Here is a 24,689-nt window from a genome sequence, read left to right on the forward strand (position 1 = left end):
TTGCCTGTGTGAAAGGGGCCAAATGAAATATCTAACAAACAAAATATGTTGCATGAACACCAGAATCACGAATGGTAACCCACAATTATGCATTCTCCATATTTATTATTATTGCACATCTACGCAGATAATGCTTGCATCTTGGAATAATTTCTCCTTTTGTATTGCAGGCTTTATGTTGTCCTTAAAAATGCATCATGTATGCAGTCTTAAAACACTACAGTCACATAAAAAAATCTTCCTTATGAACATTTAGGTATAAAGCTTTTGTTTATGTGCTTTCGCTTAGGTTTCTTCTAAACAGCTCTAGGTATGAGGTTTGGGTTCACCACCACCATGGACTTGGGGCAAACCCTGCTTGTTTAAGCTCTGTGTTCCTGGTTTATTTATGAAATAATTCACCAGACTGAATTCTTTGTAATGCACTTCCTGGACATTTGAACTAGAATCCAGGGAAGACCCGTGTAGAATAACAGATGTGTATGGTTGCAGAAATTGTAGATATTGTGGATGGCTTTTCAAAGTGAAAACTCTAACATTACCCAATAGCCAAGAATACACTCCGTGACATTTCTTTACCTGCATTACTAAGGGAGTAGTGTACTTATTTTTATGTTCATGTGGAGCCTTTTATTTTTAAAAAACAAAATGGGAATGGTGGAGGTGAATATATGACCACCTTTACGCCATGGAGATTGGTGACATCTATTCTCCCATTGAGAGGCACATTATACAAACACAAATATAGAATCCCAGAATTTATTTTTAAAAAACAAAATGGGAATGGTGGAGGTGAATATATGACCACCTTTATACCATGGAGATTGGTGACATCTATTCTCCCATTGAGAGGCACATTATACAAACACAAATATAGAATCCCAGAATTTAAGTTTATAACTCAAAATATGATTCATCAAGATGTCCGGGGTGACAATTGTAATTAAAAGATTCTGCAATAGGAATCAAGATGGAATTAACTTATCTGCCACTACACCTCTAATGCCGCGTACACACGGTCGGAATTTCCGACAACAAATGTTCGATGTGAGATTGTTGTCGGAAATTCTGATCGTGTGTAGGCTCCATCAGACATTTTTTGTCGGAATTTCCGACAAACAAAATTTGAGAACTGATTCTCAAATTTTCTGACAACAAAATCCATTGTCATAAATTCCAATTGTGTGTACACAATTCCGACGCACAAAAATCCACACATGCTCAGAATCAAGCAGAAGAGCTGCACTGGCTATTGAACGTAATTTTTCTTAGCTCGTCGTACAGATTGCACGTCACCGTGTTCTTGACATTCTGCATTTCCGACAACATTTGTGCGACCGTGTGTATGCAAGACAAGTTTGAGCTAACATCCATCAGAAATAAATCCAGGATTTTGTTGTCGGAATGTCTGATCGTCTGTACGCGGCATATGAGTTAATGAAACAATACGTTTTAGTGTAATTCTGGATAGCTTTGTATCAGGAAAAGAACCTGAAAAGTATAAAGGCTTTATGTGATATGTTTTTAAATAAACAATATCACGCTATTGGTTCTCTCCCCCTCTCATTTATTTGATGGGTATATTTGGAGGAGAGGAGAATAAGAAGACAAGTCTCCTGAACTAACAAGCAGGTCACCATTACTCAATCATTATAAGTGCTTTTAGACCTTCTTTTTAATTAAAGAGGTCATGGCACTCTGGTGAGTAGGACCTACTTATTCAGCACATCGGGTGTATGTTTGGATATATACAAGACAATGATGGTTTATATACAGGATGTCACACTGAAGACACAGAACTGAAGATTCTATTTGATGAATTAATGAACTGTTTAAAGGACTTTTTTTTATATTTGGGTTCATTTATACATACCACTTTGCTCTTTGTGCCCACTGACTTCACATTTTAGTTATATCACCACAAGTGCTATTAACAATTAATATTAGCGCCCCCGCACTTTATTTTTATTTTTTCACTTAGATGTAGTTTTCTACCTTTGTAAGGGGAGCAGCTTTTTTTATATATTTCTTTCACTATATATGGTTATTGGTGTGAGTTACCCTCCTCCCCCTTTTTCTATTTAGTTTATGTGATATGTGGCTCTGTATATGCCCATTTTTTCTGCCATTCATTCAGGAAACTCATGTTTTACAGATATATGTTTTGATACTTTTTTCATTTGTGTATATAACTTTTCTTGTGTACTGTATGCACATTGTCTAAGCACTTTATCATAGTGCACTTATTGTTTTCATTGTTTGTGTCTTGCAGGTCACTGTTGGGGTCTCCCAGCGCTGAAAAAACCCCCATGGGGAATTTGGATACCAAGTCTTCAGCTCTGATGGGTGGAGCAGTGCACCAAGGTGGACGTCTCTGCTCTGGTATAGGCATGACTGGGGCTGCCCTCCCTCCTTATGGAGGGAGGAAGTGGGATGATTGCAAAATGCTTGTGAATGTTTATCGTTTGTTACCTGTTAATGCTGCTAATGTCCCTCAGCTGCTTTACAACCTTTCCCTGTCCACATGCACTACAGTGGTAGCAGACTGCATGTGTTTTTTCAGAGGGCATATCTCCCAATTCTTGCTAGGTTGAATTGTTTTTTTCATATACCTTTTTTTTAAATAGTGACAAAAGTAAAATGCCTGTGCAATGTACGTCAGCCCATCAGCTTATAGTTTGCTTGGGGAAAGCATGTGATTTACAGGCAGGAGATTATACAAGACACATACAAAATGTAGTCAACCCATAACACAAATTGGGTGATTAACTAAAACTGGTGCACACATTATCTGGTACAGCTGTACATAGAAACCAATCAGCTTCTAACTTCAGCTTGTTCGATTAAGCTTTGACAAAACCTAGAAGGTACACCACCACCTTTATATCATCATCTCCAGCTGTTATTTTCATGAAACCTAGTTACTTTATCAAAACAAAAATAGGCTTTCCAAGTAATCTCATTATGTTGAAGCTTATATGAGTTTATTGCTTGGGTTTATATCTACATTATATCTACATTAACAAACTGTGTTTAAGTTCTTTGAATTTTAGTGCAACACACAAAATAAAACCCAGGTGCATGCATGCATGCATGCTGTTCTCAAAACATTTGAAATATTTTTTTTAATCAAATATTTATTTAGTTACTTACATTTATTTGCATTCCACTTCATGGCTTCTTAAGGCATTCGTGACATAGCCAGGGCTTCATAGATGTCTCCTGGGAAAGCTACGTCCCCTATGCCTTCCAGGGACATCTCACTTGCAAACTACGAGAACTCTCAACGTCAATGTGGCGGCAGAAATTAACTTCAGGAAGTAAAATGAGAGATTATCCTGTGTCATTATTAAAAATTGTTGCTGGGAGAAGACCTGGGTTTAAGAAAGATTAACACATTTAGTGAAAGAAAAGCCTGCATGGAACAGTAAATATGATTTATTTATTGTCTTTTCAGTGCATTTAAAGGCACCTTCACTTTATTTTTTAAGAACCAGATGAAGGTGTGCTTTAAAGCGTTTCTAAAGGCAATTTTAAATTAAAATAATAAATATGTTATAACCACTTGCTCTGCAATTGTATTGCACAGAGCAGTCCTAAACCTCCTTTTCCATGGTCCCCCATCAGCGATCTTGGCTCCTCCTCTTCTGTGTCTGCCTCCTTAGCGAGCCACTTGCTATGGGGGCAGACATGTGGGCTGGCTCCTAAGCTGGGTTGTGTGCATCCATGTACAGTACACCCCTGCTCTCTGATAGCAGCATTTAACTTCAGAAGCAGGAGCCGACGGCTCCCTCCTGCTCTCAGTGTAGTGTAATGAGAGCAGGGAAACTGGGAGAGAAGATCAGCAGCTCGGTACAGCACAGGATTGATGTAGGTTTAAGGTAAGAGTTTCAGGGGAGGGGGCACAGCAAGTGGCAAAATGTTTTTCTTTTTTTCACCTTAATGCAGGGAATGCATTAAAGGTGTAGTAAAGTCAGCATTGTTCCAATCCACTGACAGGCAGGCTTTTTATAACAGAAGAGACCCCTGCCTGTCAGTGGATAATAATATCTGAGTCATACATACGCAGCTCAAACCACATTTACTGCATGCATGCATGGGAGTGACATCGCATGGCCCCAGCCAATCAAGCAACCAGAGATGCAACACCCGGAACGAAGACAGAGTAAAGATGGAAGCGCTGGGGACCAGGGAGAGCCCTAACAACGCATCGCTGGAGAGCTCCATTTGTAGGTAAGTCTGTCATGATGTAATAGTATGCAGTGCATACTACTACATTATGGCTTAAACCTGCACATTATTTTATATTGTAAAATGTACTTTATTACCACTTTAAGATAATTCAGCAGGCATGTTGTCATGGACCAATGAAAGACTATGGTCATGCAATTCTCCTTTTGGCCACAATATGAATACAGGGAGATGCTGACTTGTCCTTCTAGAAAACTCAGACAGATAGGAAGACAGACTGGAAGAGCTGGAGAGGCTGAGGTGATTTCAGAGGAAGAGAAAGAGAGAGTCTAGGAGCCCAGGAAAAGAAAAGACTCTAACATTGCAATGCAGAGACAGTGAGGAGAGAACAACTGTGCCCAAGATTGTCAGCCAGAGAAAGAGAGCCTGAGTTGGCAGAAATCCACAGCCATTTGGGGAATCTCCTAAGTCTCCAGTGAGTTACCGGGGCCAGTGTGGAGAGAGAGAATGAGGTGCTATTGGAAGCTACTACAGTGTGGGGAATCAGTTCTGGGACCGGATCGTGGAAAGACGGAGCCACTCCCGGAATGCTCTCTTTGCCATGCTGCCTGCCAAAGCTACCCTAAGCAACCTAAGCGAGTTGACACCTTATCAGAGGGACAACTAAATCATTGTTACCGGGACTGCTAAGCGGGCCTTGCGGCCAATACTTGCTACCACTGCTAGGGAATAAAGTCACTAAGAGCTACTTAACCAGTGACCCCATAGCTCTAATACTGCCTGCAGGCCTTACTGATGGCCGCAACATGCACCAACGAGCTCCAATGAAACTTAGGACTAAGGACTGCCCCTAGTTGTAATTACCTTGAAGCTCTATCTGCTGGCCAGTTTAAAGGGGTACTATACCTCTGTCTCTTCATTTAAGTGCACTCAAAACCTAGTATGGATTTATAAGTACCCTTGTTGCATTTAAAGTTTGAATGCATTGTTTATTGGTAAGCTGCCTGATGAGTGTTTTCAATTCGGTTTAACTGTTACTTACGCTATAATAGTCAGTCAATAGATTAAGAGTATTTACCACTAAACAGGTATGTGTGTTTATTGCCATATCCCACAGGCAGACGAAAGGTATTTCTCACCTGTGTTGTAAATTGTACTTGCAGTAATTTTATTCAACCAGGTGTACCAGGGGGGCTGAGGTTGTTCTTGGAGTCGAGGCGCAGAACAGAGAACCCAAAATGTAACCAGCGGCTCCTTCAGGGGTGGTGCTAGAGTAAAAAATGTTTTCACTTTAAAACCACTTTTAAAAAAATGCCAGCAGAAAGGCATTTCTATAAGCAGACTGAAACGGGAAAAGGCTTAGACACAAGGCAGGTGTTTTGTTACACTAAAAATAAAAGGGCGCTGTCACAGAGACATGCAAATATTGATCAGCAGCACAGTGGTAGTTTAATGCATACAAGTAGAATAGTTTAGACTGTGCAGACACAAACAATGAATTTGTGTTTTCTACAATAAAAAATACAATGTAGTATATAAAACACATTTGTGAAAAAAGAAGCAATTGTCAGCAATTTCATGTTTTTTAAGCACTAAGAAAGATGCCAGTCTTACTGTAACTGAGGACCACAACCTGGGATACATTCTACAGTAAAGTTCATCACTCCCTGTAGGCTGTGCTGGTAATTACTAAGAGACTCCATAAACTCTGTGCCACAGGTCTTGGGCTGATTGGCCACTAACACCATATTTTCAAGACAAAACGCACAGGCCTAAATTTAGGACAGTGAGAACAGGGCTGAGTATTTAGACATGAGGCACAGAGAGTTATCTTCCAAAAAATAGAGCTTCAGCAATTTTTGTATTAGAGGGATTCAACTGATCTTTTGGCAAAGGCGAAGGAGGCGAAGGAGAAATTTTGGCAGCAGCAGCAGTAACAGCAAGAATAATGAGAAACGTGTATAGTGTTTTAACTTAGTTAAAAATATATAGTGATAATATAAATAAAAATAACATAAATGTAGTGATTTTATTGGTACAAAAGAGGCCAACAGCACACTTCCAAGCTATTCAGAAAAAAATAAGCTGTTTAACTACTCATGTAAAAAACAGGGGTTTAGTTGCACACATTTGCAAGTGCATTTATCAGAGGCGCCTTAATGCAGCAGTGTGGCTTTACATGTACTGCATGTGCAAATTCAATGCAACTAAAACCTCTGTTCCCAACCTGAGTAGTTAACCACTTTGAGTATGGGCCAAATATATGTTAAAATTAACATTTGTTTTTGCTAGAAAATTACCCCTAAATGTTATATATTTTCTGCAGAGCAGAGCCCCTTGAGAATAAAATGGTACTTGTTGCAGTTTGTTTATGTCCTATAATATTTACACAGTCATTTATCAAGCACAAATTTTCAGGAAAAAATACACCTAAATGCATTTTAGTGCAAACAAACCCAGTATATTCAGCCACTTTTTTGATAAAAGATGATGTTGCATCGAGTAAATAGATACCTCACATGTCACGATTTAAAATGTTGCATGACCGTTAAATGGTGATAAACATTGGTACCTAAAAATCTCTATAAGCAATGCTTTAAAAGCCTTTTGCAGGCTACCAGTTTAGAGTTAAATATGAACTCTGATTCTGGAAATCTGGATTCTGCTTTCACTTTGACGTTCACAGCAATACCTGTGGAGAAATGACATTTTACATATGCATGCAGGACCTATGTGCATGCTTGTGTTTGGGCGTGAGCACAGGGGTACTTTATTTTTATTTATTTATTTTAAATGTACTTATTTACACCGTTTGTTTGTTTATTTATTTATTTTTAATTCAATTTTATTGCTAAAACAAGGGATGAACAATATCCCATCCAACAGGTACTCTTTATAGAAAGATTAGACCCCTGATTTCTTCTCTTCCCTCCAAGGCAGCTGATCAAACCAAGATCAGTTTGATAGGTGCCTGTCTGGCTGGTACAGGCCAGTAACAAAGCAACCAAAACTGGAGGTGAAGTAATACATATTGCTTCATGCTTTGCTCATCACAAAAGAGGGGAAGGAATGGATGTTATTCATTCCTCTCCTCTGTCTTTAGCTGCCCTGACTGAGTGTAGTTGTCCAGGGCTCTCTGGTGTAATTAGAGCAGCAAAGGAAGGGGGTCCCCTTCTGCACCTGGTAAAAATGATCAGGCGGCTGTAGAACCACTCAGATCACTTCTACGTGAAAGCCCATCTCTGGCTGTAAATTTGCTGTGGCCATGATCCAGGCATACCCACTTGTTCCCAAGGATGTATGGATACGTTTTAGGAATGGGAAGTGGTAAAAAAAAAATTATTTTTTTTTGTTAGCCTAAAGGTATTCTGGGAACTTTTTTTATAGTATTTTCTATGTTTCCCTACCCCTGAGTACCTTTTTCTTTTTGCTAGTTTCAACAGATCAGCTGAATTATTTTCTTTACTTAGAATACAATTTAAATATTTATTTACATAATCTAGATTGAATGAATGAATTTATTTGTACATACTATATTCTAACCATTCAAACTTTGTGTCCATCAGTTTGCTGCAAGGATAAAGAAGAGTTGATCTAGGCCATCTCAGTTTTTCATTTAAAAAAAGTGTTTCCTAATGAGTCTGTTGGGTGATCATGTATACAGAATCCCTGGATAGCACTATGTGAACAATTCAAATCAGTGTGCAGCTAGAAAGTTAGAAATTCTTATAAAAATGCAGGACTTGGACCTGAGGGAGAATAATCTACTGTAATATTAATCACAGGGGTAAGATTAGACAGATGGATACATGATCAAAAGATGCCTGCATTGTATTTGCTGAATTTTCATCATTATGTCATATTACTCTTATAAATATCAACTAGGTCATTATTGTGGCTCTGGGCTGCCGTTGTACAAATTAGAATATAAAAACAGTTCATAGTGATTGTCAATGCAAAACTGGATGTCATGAGCGATCATTTTTCTAGTTGCATTAAAAATGAATAAAAGTCTACTATTGAATGTTATCTTAATTCCTGCGATATATTTCACTCTGCTCAATACAGAAAAGTGTATATAAATGTAGAATGCTATAATCAGGGCTTTTTTTCAGCTGGAACTTGGTGGAACTCAGTTCGACCACCTCTGGCTCAGGCCCTCTGCTCCCTGCTCACCACTATCTCTTGCAAACACAGAAGTCCAGCTTCTGTGTTTACAAGTGTGAGCTTGTCTCCCAACGGCTCCCATAGAATTGATCTCCTGAGTGACTGCCAATGAGGGCAGGATGGGGACAAGGGAGATGCAGGTGCAGATCCCAACATCCCAACTGAATGATCCCCCTGCAATTGAGAGAGGCAGAGCCACCTATAGTGTGCGGGGAGGTACTAGAGCCGGCTGGATGCTTCAACTTAATACACCAACACAAGAAAGACGTGTGGAATATTGCAGAGTTTTTAAGGAAGGAAGGAGAAGATGGAGACAGTGGAAGGGAGGTTGCATGCAGAGTTGAAGAGTTGAAGTTGAAACCCTGCACTCTGTACATAATGCACTCCTGGTATTTATTGCTCCTTCCACTGTTAGTTAAATCTGACCACACTCACTATTTGATGCGGTTTGAAGGGTTTGTGTGGGGTGGGGGAGGGTTTTTTGAGAAGCCATGGTTGAGTTCCTGCACCTATTTTCTGAGAAAAAAAGCCCTGTCTATAATAATGTTGATTGATGTATGAGATTACTAATTTGGTATTTTAGAATTGTCTTCCAAAAAACAAAAATGAAAATGTACTGCAATACTGAGAGTCCCTGTCTCTGGGGAAATGGGGTTAAAAAGAACACAGTGTTTGTATGTCTGCTGACTGTAAGGCTACAGAGGATAGATTTTAAATGGAGAAAATTGCTCTGGCAGATTTCTCTGGAGTTTGCTATTTCCGGATCGGGCTCTGTAGTTTGGAGATCCCCAAGAGTGTTGGGTGGGATGGGATCTCCAACCCTGTGTCCAGGTCTTGTGGACAGCAAGCAGGGTGTGTGCCCAGGTGGACACAGCCAATATAAGGAGGGGCTGGTGAGAACAGTAGGAGTTGGAAGGTGGAGTGTGAGCAGCTTGATGCTGCTGTTTAAAGACAGACCTGTGTCAAGAAAACTGACTTCCCTGTGGGAGACTGCAGCCCATGTAAGGGGGATTCTATTCCCATGAACTGGGAAAGGCGCTCTGGTTTCCGGCTTCCGATGTCTGAGAAGATCCCTGCACTACCTTGCTGGAACCAGGGCTCTCCTGCTCCCTCCATGGTATAGCCCCCACCGGCCGAGGACAGCACACCACGGACAGCCTCTGATCATCCTCCACAGCGCTGTTGCACTATTTTGGGACCCTTCACTGTGAGCCGCCGCGGTTTTGCCTATGGGCTATCCACATGTTATTACATGCCTTACCCCACTGCACCTTTGTGAGTAGCCATTTGGCCGTTCTTTTTTATACATATTAAATAAAGCTGTACTGGATACTGCACTTAGATTGACGCACCTTGCTTTTTCTCCACTGTTTAAGCTGCTACTTGACCTTCAGCGATATATGTATTATCTAATCGGTGGCACCTATGGTGTGTGAAGAAACCGCTGACCACTGCTAACTGCTACCTCCAGTACTTGCTCTGAAATGATAGGTTACTCTCTCCTAATTCCATGAAAAGGTCCTAAGAAGCATTCTCGTGAAATGCATTGATCTTTTGGAGTTCTCAAAATTGTGGAGTTGCATGTGTACAATCACGTAAATTACCTTACAACTACTACAATTATCCTACCTAACAACTGTAATTTTATTTTCTCCATCAGATCATCCCCCACAGTTATTACCTTTTGTATCACTTGACCCTCCCTCCTAGATTGTAAGTTCTAATGAGCAGGGCCCTCTGTTTCCTCCTGTACTGAATTTTATATTGTAAAGCAAAGGGAAATCTCTGAAATGGGACAAAGATGGTGAAAAAAAAATCTGACAGGGGTTATAATCCTCCCTTGTTCTATCCAAAATGAAAAAAAAAAGTTTTAGTTCTACTTTAAAATAATCCAACTAAATTATGCACACTTTACATCACAGATGGAGGAATCTTCGGTGACTTTTGTATTCTGACATCCACAGCTGGTGATTGTCAGAATACCTGAAGAGTTGCTGCATCTAATTGCATGCAGCCACTGTCTGACCAACAACTTTTTACCCAGCTCCTTTGATTTTTCAGTTGAAGGATGTTGGGGTTTGGAGGCTGGCAGGGCCACCTACACAGCAAATTTCAGCAGATTTCTCAGGAACTGGCCAAAATTTGTACAGTATGTACCCAGCTTCAGAACACAGGTAACCCCTACTCTTTAACTCCCAGGGTAGTATTCTTTAAGACTTTAAGAGTACTGGTCTTTCCATATCAATATACATTGTTCCTAAACATATTTGTTTTATTAAGATCTTCTTGCTCTAGTTTAAAACATGTATTGGAATAAGACCTTAACTATGTTGTTTTTTTTAATTGCGCAGTAGCTTGCCTCATTTGTAATTAAGCTGTTTGATTTTGTAGCGGGTATTTGTCAAGTAAGGTGTCAACATCAAAATCAAACAGATATTTCTCCATAAAGGTCAGGTTATCCAGCAATGTTGACCTTAGAGGTATGTTGCAGAAGCACATATTTAATTACTGTTAAAATGCTGTTTAACTCCAATCATTCTCTACTTGGTGAACAAATCTATTATCGGAAAGTGCTGTAAGGGTTTTAGCAAGTGGCTTTAGAAGAGTTCTGAATAATGAGTAAATAACTGTGCATCTCTATGGCTTTGCTCTAGATATATCCAACCTGATCAGTGGATTGCAATTGAGTTAAACTTTGTAGTGTCTATAAAAACATGTTGATCAATAAAACAGCCCTCCTTTCCTGTGGTGTTATGGGAGTCTATATCTAACATTATTTACCTCACTGTGGCTACAAGGATATAGGATTCATCTAGGGAAAATAACACCATAACCCAGCTCTAAAATAGTCATTTTCTTAAAAGAGCAGTGTTGAGGCATGCATTTGAGATTGCTGATCCAATCCTGTTAATTAACTAATTGCTGCTAGTAATATGTCTCTGTAATATCACTATGGTTTTCCCTCTGTGATTCTACTGTGCTAGCCTATTGACAAAATATTGCATGTTAGTGTATCCACTAGAAAGATTGTATCATTCATTGTATTCTATGATTTTATGGTCAAGTAACTATCAAAGAAAGTTATCATTATTAACTTTAGGCATACAATAAATTATTTCTCACTAATGGCAGTCTGGTGATTATTTGTATTCATATAATACATCACCAACATAAAGCAATATTAAGTACTCCATTCCACAAGGAATTATGTCCTTTGCAAGGGCTCTGCAACTCAAATATTAATGCTATTCAGTAGATATCATGAGGCTTAACTGACCTTAACTCTCCTTCTGATTTGCTATCAAGGATATTAACCACTTCAGCCCCGGAAGGATTTACCCCCTTCCTGACCAGAGCACTTTTTACAATTTGGCACTGCGTCGCTTTAACTGCTAATTGCGCGGTCATGCAATGCTGTACCCAAACAAAATTTGTGTCCTTTTCTTCCCACAAATAGAGCTTTCTTTTGATGGTATTTGGTCACCTCTGCCATTTTTATTCTTTGCGCTATAGGTAGGCTGCATGGTGGACACAGGGCAGGCTGCATGATGGACACAGGGAAGGCTGCATAGTGGTCACAGGGCAGGCTGCATAATGGACACAGGGTGGGCTGCATTGTTTGACACAGGGCAGGCTGCATTGGTTGACACAGGGTAGGCTGCATTGGTGGACACAGGGCAGGCTGCATTGGTGGACACAGGGCAGGCTGCATGATGGACACAGGGCAGGCTGCATGATGGACACAGGACAGGCTGCATGATGGACACAGAGCATGCTGCATGATGGACACAAGGCATGCTGCATGATGGACACAGGGCATGCTGCATGATGGACACAGGGCAGGCTGCATGATGGACACAGGGCAGGCTGTATGATGGGCACAGGGCAGGCTGCATGATGGACATAGGTAGGCTGCATGGTGGACATGGGACAGGCTGTATGATGGACACAGAGCAGGCTGCATGACGGACACAGGAAAGGCTGCATAGTGGACACAAGTTTTATATAACTTGACCCTCCCTTTTAGGTTGTAAGCTCTAATGAGTAAAGCCTGAGTCCAGACAGATGGATGCCTCCACTCCACAGTATCTCAGTGCGTTCGCTGTGGCCACGCCATCATGCTGATCCGTCTCACAGAAGACCGGGAGTCCTCAGTTAACTCCTTCAAGGGTCTCTGGAATGATCACACTGCTGCTCCAGCATGCTGTGATGTAAGGCAGGATCAAGGGCTGCTCACAGACAACCGGGAGTCCTCGGTTACCTCCTTCAAGGGTCTCTGGATTGATCACACTGCTGCACTAGCACGCTGTAATGTAAGGCAGGATCGCTGGCTGTTCGGCTCTGCACGAGGTAGGCCGCAACTTTGTGGGACACACACATCCACAGAGCCCTGCTGGCAGGCCATACGTCCCAGGAACAAGAGACAGAAAATGGCCGCACTGAGCCTTTTATAACCTACCCAGCATGCAGTTCAGTGCTGAGTGTCCATGGGAGGTCACTTGGCATTGTGGGTAGGTTAGTTCCTTGTACAATGTAAACAGTCACTTCCTGTAACATGTCTCCAGGTTCTTGAAACAGAATGTAAAATAAAGTCCATTTCACATACTTGGCCACTAGATGGTGCCAAATACCAAGGAATACATTGTCCATACTTTTACATTACATTAAGGAAACAGGCAAAAATTTGTGAGTGCTACATATATGGAGAGTGCTACAATAAAAGTGCAAAAAATATGGTGAAAAATATATAGTTAATATCTAAAGGAAGTCCATAAAAGTGACTAAAAAATCTTCATATGAATATGCGAATTGGTGTGATTGCTTGACCTTGTGATACCCGTCCCCTCTAGTAAAAGGAAGGCTTACCGGACCACCAGCGACCCCCCCGTACTCAGGGAGGTCAAAGAGCGTGAATTGGATCACAGATCCCCAGAAATGAACTCCAGATCTCCTGGGCCGCCTTGATCTCTGGGGGCATCACTTGTCAATAACCTCTGTGTCCCGGATAGCCCAACAACTTTCTTTATATATTTTAGCGCTGCACTTTTTTCTACACATTTAATTTATACCTTATATCTGGGTTATAGTGTTCAGCTGCTGCATGCTCTTTTTTACCAAGCGCGGATATTACCCTCTTTTTTAATCGATCAATGTTAATGGAGGAACTTGTTAGGTTCTTTTTTTCCTTCAGCTCATGGGCTGAATAAAAAAAAGAACATTACACGTATGTCAAAAATTAGGAGTGTGGCCAGGACAGTTCAACCCCCCCCCACACACACACACACACACACACAAATGACCCTTTTTTAGAAAGTAGACACCCCAAGGTATTTGCTAAGAGGCATGTTCAAACTTTGGAAGATTTTATTTTTTGCCACAAATTTTTGGAAAATGAAAAAATATTTATTTCTCACACACATCATGGGTATACATGGAATTACACTCCAAAACACATTCTGCTACTACTCCTGAGTATGGGGATACCACATGTGTGAGACTTTTTGGGAGCCTAACCACATATGGGGGCCAAAAATGCAATGACCACCTTTAGGCTTTTAAAGGACGTACCTTGCACATTTTATTTCCTGACTACAAATCACAGTTTAGAAAGCCCTAAAATGCCAGGATAATACAAATATGACCCCTTTTTAGAAAGTAGATACTCCAAGGAAGCCTTTCTCAACCAGTGTGCCGTTGAACATTGGTGTGCCGTCAAAGGTCCTCAGGTGTGCTGAGGGATCAGGGGAGAGAAGGGCTGTCAAATGAGCCCAATCTCCCGATCCCCTGACGAACTGTACATCAGTACTGTAAGAAGCTCTGTCAGCCTCAAAAGTGAAAGTAAAGTGCAGGGGAGTGTGCTGTGCTCTATGCTTCCCCCTACAGTGCAGTACCCGGCTGAATGAAGAAACTGAAAAAGTACTGTGCTAGATTTGTTTTAAAAGTGCTTTATACATGTGTTTGTGTACATGTGAGTGTCTGTCTGTCTGTGTGTGCACATGTGTATGTGTGTGTACATGTGTGTGTGTGTACATGTGTCTGTATGTGTGTGTGTGTGTGTGTGTGTTTGTGTGCGTGCATGTATCTGTATGTGTGTGTGTATGATACTCTTATTCCTGACTCCCCCCATTCCTATACCATCAGAGCTTTTGTAGGGCTGGTTTGTGATAGCAGCAAGGACTGCTGCTCCTCTGAAAAGCAATCCATGTTCAGATCACTTTTCAGAGGCATTTGGCAGGCGGTAAAGAGGCAATATTTTGCCTCCTCACCATCTGTTTTAAGCTTGTAAATGCAGCATCACTACACAATGCACACAGTTGCGGGGTTGTTGCAGTGCAGCCCCATTCACCCTTGGTATACCTCTATCTGCAGCCACAGCATGTGTACACCGCCAGCTGCTGCCTCTGCAGCTAAAGGGGGAGAAGTTGGGGTTGGTAAAAACAGCTCAACCATGTGGTTTTACTGCCCCTCCAACCTGACACGTGAAAAAGCCCTTGGTTCACATCTGTGTGGCTGCGTGCTGCATGTCGGGTAGCCTATTAATTTCAATGGGCTTCGCTACATGCAGAAATGCAGGGAAAGAAGAACCTGACCTTTTTTTTTTTTTAAATTGTGCCACACTAAAAGCACCCCACGTTTTCCAATGTGTGGGATACCATTAAGAATTAATGGCACCCCTAAAGAGCAGAGCATTCATCTGTGTGTCAGGAATGAGTGCAATTTTCTGCGACACACAGTGACGTGAACCAAGCCTTGTACTGGGGTGCCTCAAGACTGAAAATACTTTTTAAAAATGGAAAAAGGTTGGGAAACACTGCTCCAAGGTATCTGCTAAGAGGTGTGGCAAATATTTTGCAGATCTAATTTGTTGCCACATTTGTTTGGAAAGATGAAAGAAAATGTATTGTATTTGTATTGTATTTTTTATTTTCTTTTTTAATTTTTTGAAACCTTGTGACAAAAAGAGATCTGAAAAATACTCACCATACCTCTTATCAAGTACCTTGGAGTATCTACTTTCCAAAAAGGGGTAATTTGGTGGGTGTTTGAACTGTCCTAGCATTTTAGGGCCCCAAAACTGTGATGGGTAGTCAGGAAGTGAAATGAGGAAATTATGCCCCTTTGAAAACCTGAAGGGGGTCATTGAATTTGGGCCTCCATATGTAGCTAGACTCTCTAAAAGTCTTACATATGTGGCATCCCCTTACTCAGGAGAAGTAGCAGAATGTGTTTTGGGGTGTAATTCCAAATATACCCATGGCATGTGTGGAAATATCTAATTAAAGTGACAACCTTGTGTAAAAAAAAAAAAAAACTAACAAAAGAACCAAAATTTTTTTTTCTCATTTTACAAAAACTTTTGAAAAAAAAGAAAATCTTCAATGGGCCCAACATGCTTCTCAGCAAATGCCTTGGGGTACACATCAAAAAAGGTCAGGCACCAATGGGAGTTTTAAGAGCTTTAAGGACAATCCACTGCTCGTAGCTGCTGGAGATCACCCTTCAGTGGGGAGAGAATTTGTGTGTTGTCAAATACCTTGGGGTGACTACTTTCCAAAAAGGGGTCGTTTTGCGGGTATTTGTACTGCCCTGGCATTTTAGCACCTCAAGAAATGTGTCAGTCAGAAAGTAAAAGCTTAGAGATTTAAACTTTAACGCAAACCAATTAATATACCCTTATTGGGATTTCTTTTTTAACCAAAGACATGTAGCAGAACACATTCTGGCCTACGTTTATGAAGAAATGTGATTTTATTGGATATGTTTTATAACAGAATGTAGAAAATATATATTTTTAAGATTTTTGGTCTTTATATTAAAGACCTAGTGGTGATACCACCAAAAGTAAACTCTATTTGTGTGAAAAAAAATGATAAAAATGTATTTGTGTACAACGACTGAGCAATTAAAATACAAAAATATTATTTTAGGCCTGGTTCACACCTATGCATTTTTAGTGCATTTTTAGTTTTTCATAAACATACTACAGTCCATTTAACATGGTTTCCTATGGATCATATTCACATCTGTGCATTTTATGGAAAGGGCCAGGGACTTTTTTTCTGTTTTTTTGGTTCCATAGACTTCAATGGAACAAAAACGTGTATTGAAAAATGCAAATTGCACCTGGAATATGCAAACTTCAACCTGGTTTGAACCAGGCCTTACTGTTAGTGTGAAAAAGTGTACACAGAGCAGCACCCACTAAACATTGGAATGTTGGAGGTCAGATTCTATATATACACATACAATGAGTGTGCATCCACACAAATCAAAGTCCACAAACATCAGTGATGTGCAAATCTTCTAAAAAACAGTAAAGTCCAGAAACAGGTGAAAACATTCAACTATCCACCGACTCTGTGAATGTATCTTGAAGAGACAGCCAAGACACTTGTGCCCTTCACCACAAATAAGGTTGGCCTCTTACCAAATATGAAAGATCCCCACCAAAGAGATCAGCCAGGCATGTAATTAACAGATCTCCAGACATTCATCACTGGCAATAGCAGGACATCAACTTCTGGTTCCAGTGATTCCAAGGATCAGCATGTCAGATCAGGCCGCATCCACACTCATAGAGGAGAACAGAGGCCACACATAATGTAAAATTACCAAATAATTTATTTAAAATAAAAGACAGGTACTTACAGAGGTAAAAGAAAATACAGCATATCACAGTATGTACTGGTGCCTCAGCACTTTACACACAGTGAAAGAACTGACTTTGAATGACATCACATTTTGAGCCCTGCCCAACATGTTTCCCTGTCAAACAGCGTCATCCACTTTTGTTACCCTGATGATGCTGTTTGACTGCGAAACATGCACAGCTCAGTGTACAGAATGATAGCAGTGTCGAAGAGGCAATGTACAGCACAGTGTACTGAATGAGGGCACTGTGGAAAAGGGAATGTACAGAGCATTGTATAGAACAGTAGACTCCAAACTGCAACGGATGTGGCCCTTTGCTTGCCTTTATCTGGCCCTTGGAGCACTATTCCACTAACTGACACCAATGATGAGGCACAATTCTTCTCATTATCTTCTCATCTTATTTTTCATACATCAGTATTTTAAATATGAATAAGTATAAAACCTTTTTATATATTAGCAAATATATATATATATATATATATATATATATATATATATATATATATATATATATATATATATATATATATATATATATATATATATATACAGTGGGGACGGAAAGTATTCAGACCCCCTTAAATTTTTCACTCTTTGTTATATTACAGCCATTTGCTAAAATCATTTAAGTTCATTTTTTTTTCCTCTTTAATGTACACACAGCACCCCATAGTGACAGAAAAACACAAAATTGTTGACATTTTTGCAGATTTATTAAAAAAGAAAAAACGAAATATCACATGTTCCTAAGTATTCAGACCCTTTGCTCAGTATTTAGTAGAAGCACCCCTTTGATCTAATACAGCCATGAGTCTTTTTTGGAAAGATGCAACAAGTTTTTCACACCTGGATTTGGGGATCCTCTGCCATTCCTCCTTTCAGATCCTCTCCAGTTCTGTCAAGTTGGATGGTAAACGTTGGTGGACAGCCCTTTTTAGGTCTCTCCAGAGATGCTCAATTGGGTTTAAGTCAGGGCTCTGGCTGGGCCATTCAAGAACAGTAACAGAGTTGTTGTGAAGCCACTGCTTTGTTATGTTAGCTGTGTGCTTAGGGTTATTGTCTTGTTGGAAGGTAAACCTTCGGCCCAGTCTGAGGTTCTGAGCACTCTGGAGAAGGTTTTCCTCCAGGATATCCCTGTACTTGGCTGCATTCGTCTTTTCCTTGATTCCCCTCGAGGGCTGGAGCAAATGTTTCCGACATGCATCTTCTGAAACATTGAGCCTCTGCAGTGGCCAGACACAAATCTGGATAATTGTTTTTTGAAGGAGGCTCCACATGATAATAGTAAGAGGAGCCGGCAAGACTGTAATCCTTGAAATGTCATTTATTGGTACATCAGAATGACAATAAAACAATATTAGCATTATTGTTTTATTGTCACTCTGATGTACCAATAAATGACACTTCAAGGATTACAGTCTTGCCGGCCCTTCTTACTATTGTTGCATTGGAGTGTGTCGGGATACATTAAGCCTCAGCACCTGTGAGTGGACCTGGTGTATGGATTGAGTTGTCCCTGCAGAGAGTGCTGTTATTTTCTTTTCCAGGCTCCACACGATGTAAATGATGATCTGAACCTGGGCGCAACACCTGGTGAGAAGATGGATTACTGTGCACCTCAATTCTCTTACTTACTATTATAAAACTATTGAAAGGCCCCTTACTGTACAATTATTGTTGTACGGAAGATAGTTTTTTAAACAAATTCAATGATGTTGTGCTTAATTTATTTTTTATTTTTAAAGGGCATGCACAATAAACTTGGAAGTATTCATAGGCAAATAAACAAGGATAAATCCACTTGCAGCATCTGGATTCACTACATGAGCACAGACTGCTGTCTCCATGTGTTCATCTCTCTCTCAAAGATGAACACATGGAGACAGCAGTCTGTGCTTATGTAGTGAATCCAGATGCTGCAAGTGGATACATATTGATCCAATTTATCTCAAAGTTGGGATGAGAGCTACTCCATGTGTTGCAGGGTGCTGCAATATCCTTCATATGCTTGAAGTAATCTGCACATTGAGACGCCCTACTGCTAGCGGGATACCGGGACACAGTCTACATAGTCTGACATGTGGTTGTGATGCTCATCATCTGTGACGCTGTCCAGAGGATTGCTTTGTTGCCAGCCGCACACCTTGATTCACAGATGTTCCTGTTGTGCTTGCTATCTGGTAAGCGCATATTTCAGATGGTGGAGGATCATTACGAGGGGTGTTTTTTCCTACCTTTCCACACTGGCCTACATGGTTAACTATAGGGGGACTCTTTTCATCTCCATAGAAGACTCTTTGGACTTCTGAGTTCATGAACTTTGCTATCATCTCTTTATCATGCTTGATGTTTTATGACACTAACTAATATCTATATCTGCATTGATGGTTTTTTATGCATAATTTTTGTCTATAGTATAGCACAGTTTTTTCCTTGTTTTTTTGTATGTTGTGAAGATCTCACAGTTGAACTGCTGCTCTTTGGGGGGTTGTGTTGTCAGCGCGGTGATTTTTTTTTTGTTTTTTTTTTTTGTTTACCTATTCATAGGCAAATGCATAAAGAATGAGAAAAGAATAAGGTAATGATCATATGGAATGCTAATATGAAAATGTTTATGTAACATATAATGGGCAACTCAAGTAATGCTTCCCTCTGAAATAAACACATAGAGCAGCACTGTACAATTGGACCTATGATCACTGACCTATAATCACTTTTGGACCACCCAATCATTAGTTTTACTGTAACGACACCCCGAGTATGAAAGGGGTTAAAGCCGTTTAGGACATTCCATTTTCGAACACAAAGGCAGCTACCGAACACTCCAATCAGCCGAACAAGAAACACATACAAATAATTCTTCCCCCCAAGTATGAGACGGGGCACTGTATGGAGGGCCAAACAGGAATCAGACTCTTTATTAGAACTAAAAATTACAAGTCTTTATATACAGTTAAAGAGGAGGTTCCTACCTCCTGCTCATATTACTCTAACAATACACCTGTAACCAGAAACCTAATTAACATGAGCTAATTTACTAAATCATTTACCCAGACTAGGTGAGTCAGAGACATGACCTTTAGGACAGACTTGCCGTCTTTTAGTTCAGAAGACACAATCAACATTATCATAAGTATAACACAGGACACCTTCACACAATAGCAGAAGCTAATTACAATTAACAATACAAACAGTGATCTCCTCTCCTCCTCAGCCTAGTAGACAACAAACTATAGTATGAGTAGACTGTCCGGCTCCTACCCAGTTCTAGAGGCCAATGTGATCGGCACTCTCAACTAACATGTTGAGTTCAGAATCAAACAACCCAAGAATAGTCTTTACATATATTCTTGAGAGACATTGTTAATGAATATTACTGTCCCATTTGAAGTAATCCAATCATATTCTCAGGGTTCATTGTTTTCTTGGTCACCCTGCACCCAACAGTGACTCCCGTCACATTTACATTTTACATTTAGGATCATTTGTACTAAGAAAGAAAGTAAAAAGCATACAGAGGAGCTATTATTACACATTCTGTTGCAGTTCTTTGTGTATTTTTTTTGGTTTAGTGAAAGGTAATCCTAAAGTGTGCCTCCCTTTAAAAAGATGGAGCTACTGTAAGCAGAATCGTGAAATGCCAAGTCTATCAGCTTGTGAGGAGGCTCAGAAGTGCTACTCCACAGAGAAGGTGGTTCCTGTGACTAGCTCTGGTTTTTCAGCTTTTACTATGACTAAGTGCAAAGGGATAAAAAGCCCTGTTTATATACTTATTGACTCAGCCCTTAGGAATAGTGCCTTTCAGCGTATTGATTTCTTTAGTTGGTTGAAGGACCATTATGATTAAAACATTGTATTATGTTATTGTGCCTGCATAATACACATAGCAAAAAAGAGAGAGGTATTGTTGCGCTGCTAAGAAAAAATACTCTTAAAAGTGTAAGTCAGCAGCCAGCATCACCAGTATGATAACCGTATACAAAATGTGATAAATAAATAAATGCAGCGCTAAGTGTCAGTAAACATGCATTTACTGTGATTATACAAAAGTATCACCTTTCATAGGTAATATGTGTATTCATCCATAGGAGTGTAATAGAGATTCAAAAAGTATAAGTGAAACTAGACAACAAAGTATAAGTTCAGTGCCTACACAAATAAATCACCTTTTATGAGTAATATATATCACCCTTCATCAAATCAATGTATAGTGGTATATAAATTTTAAAAAGAAATACAGTCCATACATAAAAGAAAACTGTAGCGATAACACTGTGTAGACTGTGGCATGGAGGAGATCTCGTATCGGTTGTTACATCTGGTGGGCAATCTTCCTGCATACAGATTTCATATAGAAGTAGTAAGGTGAATGCGCTTACCAGAAGGAATGGACACTCTCACCGTACGGCGGGGTGTCATAAGGGCTTGCGGATCCAAATGATCCTATGGGTGTTCACTGGAAACTTGCTGAGACGTGCCAATGGACAATACCGGAAATTGCATCCAAAGCGACTTTCAGGGACGAGATAGACCGTGAGTCATCGGATGGATGGATGGATTCGCCTCTCCCAGTACGCTGATAGCCAAAAGGATGTAGTTCTCACCACGTCACAATGTCATCCACATAGGGAAAAAAAGGGAATCTCCACATGATGCATATGCCCCTGTAGATGGACTTTCATCCGAAACATGTCGGGTTGCTGACTGCTGTTACCCTGTTACCACGCTAATTACCAATCTTTTTTATTCAACTTGTGATCACTTGTTCAAATTTTTTATCTGATGCCTGTGAAATGTCTGCTGTATTGCTGGTGATTTCAAATAAACCTGCTTTTATTGGTTCATGCACCATGTGCAGATTCCCTTTTTTCCCTATGTGGATGACATTGTAATGTGGTGAGAACTACATGGGAGAGGCGAATCCATCCATCCATCCGATGACTCACGGTCTATCTCGTCCCTGAAATTCGCTTTGGATGCAATTTCCGGTATTGTCCATTGGCACGTCTCAGCAAGTTTCCAGTGAACACCCATAGGATCATTTGGATCCGCAAGCCCTTATGACACCCCGCCGTACGGTGAGAGTGTCCATCCCTTCTGGTAAGCGCATTCACCTTACTACTTCTATATGAAATCTGTATGCAGGAAGATTGCCCACCAGATGTAACAAACGATACGGTATCTCCTCCGTGCCACAGTCTACACAGTGTTACCGCTACAGTTTTCTTTTATGTATGGACTGTATTTCTTTTTAAAATTTATATACCACTATACATTGATTTGATGAAGGGTGATATATATTACTCATAAAAGGTGATTTATTCGTGTAGGCACTGAACTTATACTTTGTTGTCTAGTTTCACTTATACTTTTTGAATCTCTATTACACTCCTATGGATGAATACACATATTACCTATGAAAGGTGATACTTTTGTATAATCACAGTAAACGCATGTTTACTGACACTTAGCGCTGCATTTATTTATTTATTGCATAATACACATAATGACAGTATTCAGTACGCATTTTTTTTTTTTTGCTCTATATATACATGATGATGAGTAAGTCATCCAGCTAAAGATAGAATGATAGTTAAAGGAACAAACTATAACATTGTCTGAGGATGTTTTTTTTTATTTAATTAATCCATGTAAAAATAAAAGGATATTCTTGTAAATATCCCTAAAAAAGATTCTTCATATTTCCCTCTGAAATGAAGATGATGCTTTCCGTGCACATTTACAAAACAAAAACAAACTATGGGATAGGTACTCAGTCAATCAGTAGCTTGCATTTTTCTTCACTACTTCTAAGCAAGCATCCTTGCCACCTGCTGACAGAAAAAGATACTGCAGCTCGACTGTGCTATTCATTGGCCCATAATTTAAAGCTTGCTAAGCCCAGGAATACAATGCATAAACAAAACTTTCTTTTTAATCCTTACAAGTGATATCCAGACCCCATCCTGATCTACATTTTCTATTATAACTTAGCTTGATTTCTGGTATTTCATCCTTATCTATTGTTCCTAGCTATGACCCAGCATATTATTTTCTATTTTATTGCTCTTGATTCTTACCTGGCTTGCATTCTGGTTATTGTCATTAGCTTACTACTTCTGAGCTTCTGATTAGTTCTTTGACTGCAGCTGTCCTATACCTGCCCAAACCACTGGCTTCTTATTAGTATGCTTACCTGCCACAGGCTGCAATCTTGAGGGCTGAAAATTGGAAACATCTATGCAGCTGAATCCCCACCTCCTTTGAAGAATGCAGTGATAAATACCAAGCAGTTCTAGCCCTCTGCACATTGATAAACATTTATATCTAGAACTGGTGATACAGGGTCTCTACCATCATCCATGACAATGTCAGGACACTCTTACTAGACAACATTTACATGTGCATGCTGCATGCTACAGTAAGCCACCATATGCTTAAAGCCATAACCAGCCATTTGTGTGTCAATGCATGGGTGAGCATGGCCAATTCCATCATTGACACCATTTGAGCACCACAGCTGCATCACAGAATTTCTGGAAGATCTCCAGCTATATATATTGAGATTTGAATAACATGACCCTGTTGTTTCCCTACCTACTGCTGGCATAGCTAGTTCTTACGCTTGCTATTTCTCTAAATAACTATTTCTGACCTGGTTTCTTTGATCCTGTATCCCTTGCCCAGTACCAGCACAGTCCAAGATCCCTTAGCCCACCCAGTCACTTGTTGAGACATCAGTGAAACACAGGTACAAAGAGATATACACTCAGGGGACAATCCCCCCTTTTTTGCATAATGACTACATTCAGTAACGGGAGACACACAGGTACATTCAAACTTCTCATCAGTAGACCGTCTTATCAGCAGGGAGGACTGTTGGAGGAATTCCCCCCTCCCTCCACCCTGCCCCCGGTCTACATGCTAGAAACACATATACATCCCATAATCGGTTGCTCCAAGGCAGACAAAAACAATAGAACAATGGGATACAGCCGCACCTCAAATGATCTAGTAAAAAGTCTACAACAGTCTATGAGACCAAGGTCATACAATATTCCAGCAGTCGGAAAGCTGGAATTATTTATCTTCATATACAATATTTCTTGAGGGATATTGTTCAGAAATATTATTGTCTCAAGTGAAAGAGTCCCTTCATTCTTTCAACACAAACCACACATATAGAACCCAGGATAACAGGGGTAAAAGAAAATGTCCAGTGTGGTTGTACTAGGAGTCTGGTTAGCGCAGACCTGACTGGGGTCCTCTGTCACCCTGTGCTCCTAATGTCGTGTACACACAGACAGAATTTTTGTCCGGACTGGTCCGACGGGACGAATCCGTCGGACAATTCAACCATGTCTGGGCTTCATTGGACCTGCAGTGGACTTTTTAGGTCGAAAATCAGACGGACTTTAGATTTGGAACATGTTTCAAATGTTTCTGACGGACTCGAGTCCGGTTGAAAAATCCACTCGTCTGTATGCTAGTCCAATGGATGAAAACCGATGCTAGGGCAGCTATTGGCTACTGGCTATCAACTTCCTTATTTTAGTCTTGTCGTACGTCATCACGTACGAATCCATCGGACTTTGGTGTGATCGTGTGTAGGCAAGTCTGTTCGTTCGAAAGTCCATCAGAAGTTCATCAAAAGTCAGTTGAAAGTCTATCGGAAA

The sequence above is a fragment of the Aquarana catesbeiana genome, linkage group LG04 (assembly GCF_042186555.1).
Source record: "Aquarana catesbeiana isolate 2022-GZ linkage group LG04, ASM4218655v1, whole genome shotgun sequence".
NCBI lineage: Eukaryota > Metazoa > Chordata > Amphibia > Anura > Ranidae > Aquarana > Aquarana catesbeiana.